The sequence below is a fragment of the Myotis lucifugus genome, unplaced genomic scaffold (assembly GCF_000147115.1).
Source record: "Myotis lucifugus unplaced genomic scaffold, Myoluc2.0 scaffold_181, whole genome shotgun sequence".
Classification (NCBI taxonomy): domain Eukaryota; kingdom Metazoa; phylum Chordata; class Mammalia; order Chiroptera; family Vespertilionidae; genus Myotis; species Myotis lucifugus.
Genome location: NW_005871229.1, coordinates 1,237,137 through 1,241,571, shown reverse-complemented (window position 1 = coordinate 1,241,571; position 4,435 = coordinate 1,237,137).

Here is a 4,435-nt window from a genome sequence, read left to right as displayed (position 1 = left end):
TATACACATCTGTACCAGGAAGGGGCAAAGACTGAACCAAAAGAATGGGGCTGTTTCCAAGTACACAGCTCAGGAGCACGAGTACAATCCCAATGCTGTAGAACCATCATCACTACCTATTTCCAAAATTTTCCATCAACCGGAACAGAAACTCTGTACCCATAAAACATTAACTCCCCATTTCTCCACCCGCCCCAGCACCTGGTAACTTATATTCTACCTTTTGTTTCTATCAATTTCCTGATTTCAGGTACTTCATATAACTTTGATTTCATATGACAGTTGCCCTATTGTGTCTGGTTTATTCCACTGAGCACGATGTGTGCGAGGTCCATCCATGTTGCAGCATGTATCAGAAAGAACACGGAAAAAATGGTTAAAATGGTAAACTTCATGTTGTGCATATTTTACCACGATTTAAAAATACATATCAGTGGTTTCCAAGGGTTGAGGGAAGGTAGAAAGGGAGGAGTAGGTGGAACACAGAGGACTTGGGGGGGGGGGCAGTGAATCACCTTGTATCACCTTGTAATGATACTTACATGTCATTATACTAGTACTTTGGCCCAAAACCACAGCATGTGCAACACAAAAGTAAACCCTAATGTAAATTATTAGTAATAATGTGTCAGTATTGGCTCATCAACTGTAACTAACATACCACACTAAATGCAAGATGGTAGTAATAGCACCAGCTGTATGTGACTACAGGTGGGACGCAGCTATATGGGAACTCTCTGTACTTGCTTTCAATATTTCTGCAAACATAAAACTGCTCTACAAATAAAGTCTTAGTATTTTTAAATTATTTTAAAAAGAGAATGGGATTGTTATCGCTAAGGTTCTTTTATAAACTGATGCATTCTAACTTGGGTAGTACCTCCCAGGCTAGAGTAATCCACAGATCACCCTCATTATGTCTGCCATACCAAAGTGCCATCTTTGCTATTTAAGTTTATACTTTAACTAGAGGCCCAGTGCACGAAATTAGTCCACTGGGGGAGGGGGCTTCAGCCCGGCCTGCGCCCTTGGGGGATGTCCGACTGATGGCTTAGGCCCGCAGGGAGCGGGCCTAAGCTGGCATTCAGACATCCTTAGTGTTGCCGTGGAGGCAGGAGAGGCTCCTGCCACCACCACTGCACTCACCAGCCATGAGCCCGGCTCAGTGCTTCTGGCTGAGTGGTGCTCCCCCTGTGGGAGCGCACTGACCACCATGGGGCAGCTCCTGCATTAAGCATATGCCCCCTGGTGGTCAGTGCACGTCATAGCAACTGGTCGTTCTGCCGTTCGGTTGATTTGCATATTAGCCTTTTATTATATAGGATTAACATATACATTAATGCAATTGGTGCATTTTTAAAGGAAATTTTATGTCATTATCATATATTTAAAGCCACTCCTACTTACCATAACTAGAAGTAAACAGCATTAAAAGAAAATAATAGCTAGCTAGATACTATTGACTTCCCAAGACTATGAACCTGAGGCCAGCCCTCTCTTGGTTAAGTGGGAAATTAATGAGGGTTTGGGATTTGATCCATAGACACAGAGACCAGTTGTCAGGAGCCAGATGAGATGAGACTAACTCCTACAGTAGGGGTCCCCAGATCTGCCCTGGTTCCTGCGGTCCTAAAGCTGATTGTCTCTTTTTGAAGCTCATAAAATAAACCTTCCTTCCAATTAATTTTCCAAAATCATTCTCTATATCTGGAAACTCATTAATGCAATTGATTAGCACAAAAGAACATTAATCAGCCCACATCAAAATCTGTCTTAAAACACTTCAATGGCTTCCTGTTGATTTAGAATAAAATTCAGACTTCTTACCAGTTCTGGGAAGGTCCTACATGGTGTGGCTCTAATTACTGACTCCTAACTCATCTCCGACCCATAGTGACTTCCTTTCTGTTTCTTAAGCATCCTGAGCTCTTTTCCACCTTCGGGCCTTTACACATGCCATTCCTGCTGCCTGGAATGCTCTTCCCTCAGCTCTTCAAATGTCTGGCTTCTCCTTAGCCACCAAATCTCCACTCAAATGCCACCTCCCCAAAGAAACCTTTAAATCCTGGACCCAGCAGGCCTCAATGACACATTCACACAACATTAGAGGAAGAACTATTTACAAAGGTATGGGGGACAATGCCATACCCCAGGAGCAACAGGCTCGAAGGGAAGAGGACAGGGGGCTGTCTAGAACCCCAAAGGGGAGTTCCATAGAGAGGGCTTCCCTCAGAGAAGCAGTGACTTTCAATCCAATGATTCATCAGCTGAAAGCAACTCAGCACAGAGGGAGCCAGGGAGGGAAACACCTGGGATCACTTTCCTCCCTCCCTCTGTTCTCTTGCCAGGAATCCCTGTTGGCCAAACCATCTGAAACCAGAGGGCAAGGAAGCCTACAGATTAGAGTCGGGGTTGGCAAAATGTTTCTGTAAAAGGCCAGAGAGTAAGTATTTTAAGCTTTTTGGGCCATACAATCTCTATCACAACTACTCTGATGTCGTAGAATGAGAAAAACCACAGCCAATAGCTAAATGAATGAGTGTTCCAATAAAACTTTATTGACAAAAACAGGAGCTATAGCTTCCTGGGCCCAGAAGCAGAACATTCAAGATAGTCAGAGGATAGGGTGAAGAAATGTGGAGAGTGGCTCTGGAGTTCAACAGAACATACCCAGCATCTAGCATCCCTTCTGCGGCCACTCCTCTAAGGTATCCACTCCCCCAAGTCACTCTTCTATTTCCTTCATCACAGGTTGTAAGTATCGTATTTGTTTGTCCATAAGAGTAAGGACCTAGAGCTCTCTTGTTTACCACTGTATCCCCAGCACCCCAAATAGTTCCTGACACATGGTAGATTCTTGAATAAACATTTTTTATTGAATAAGAGGACTTAACTAACAGAGTGTGACACAGGTAGACAAGGCCAAGCAAGCAGCTGGTCTCCTTAATCAGGTGCACCAAATGATTCACTCCAAGACACAGAAACCCAGCTCTCCCTCTCTGGTCCACACATAAGTGCAATTCTTACCTACTCCATTTCAGTTTTCCCAACACCCTCTCCTGCCCACGGTCACCTCCATGACCCATTTACTCCAGGTTGCAATTCCACCCGTCAACGTTCAGCCTTTCCCACCCTAATGGTCTGCAGTCCAGCCTCTTTGGAAATGTTCTGCTTCAGGAGACCTCTCCTGAAGATTACAGATTTGGGGACAGTCACCTAGGGAAGACATGCTCTGAAAGTCTCTGTTTCATCCGATGAAGCCAAGGGACTCCCCTCGGTAGGGTGGTGAGAGAGAGAAGAAAGGGCATAGGGTTTGTGAGCATCTCTGAAATTCCCTTCTTCCTTGTTTCTTTCTTTTAGTTTTTGGTGTGTGTGTGTGCGTGTTTAATTTTTTTTTTTTTTAGAGAGAGGAAGGGAAATGGATCGAGAGATAGAAACATCAATGATAAGAGAGAATCCTTGATTGGCTGCCTCCTGCACGCCCAACACTAGGGATCAAGCCGGCAACCCAGGTGTATGCCCTGACTGGGAATGGAGCCGTGACCTCCCAGTTCATAAATGGACACTCAACCACTAAGCCACGCTGGCCGAGCCCTTCTTCCTTATTTTTAACACAAAGATGACAGAACTCCAAAATTATCCAATAAGAGAACAACAGTTAAATCATAGTAAAAGTATTAAAATCATCCACACTGATTCAGCAGAGGATCACGACGTGAGAAAGGTTAAGTACTTTTTAAAAAAAATCAACATACAGCCCTAACCGGTTTGGCTCAGTGGATAGAGTGTCGGCCTGTGGACTGAAAGGTCCCAGGTTCGATTCCCATCAAGGGCATGTACCTTGGTTGGGGTCACATCCCCAGTTGGGGATGTGCAGGAGGCAGCTGATCGATGTTTCTCTCTCATTGATGTTTCTAACTCTCTATCCCAGTCCCTTCCTCTCTGTGAATAATCAATAAAATATATTTTTTTAAAAATCAACATACAAAATTGTGCATATACCTTCATTAAAGGTGTGTAGACATGTACCTGGACATACACAAGAACTAGAAGGGAGCATGGGAGATGTACAGGGCTAGCATATTGGAGTAGAGGTAATTTCTTTCTGATTTCTATTATCACTGTTATAAAATTTACTATTATAAGTGGTTCATCCATAAGCTGCAGAGTATAGTCCAAAACACAGCATTATCATTTTTATATATTGTCATTTATTATATGTTGTCGATATTATTATATGTGTCATCCAATCAGCAAGAAAAGTGATGCATGGGTACTGTTCTTCTCTGGTACAATGGAGACAAATGGGAAAAGGGTTGTATTTTCAGTCTGAGAGGGCTCGTGTTTTCTGTCCCTTCATCCTGAAGTGCTTTTATTAAAAGGCGTGTTTTCTTTAAATTTACAGTACAGAATCTGTCTCCCCTCTTCCTCCTTC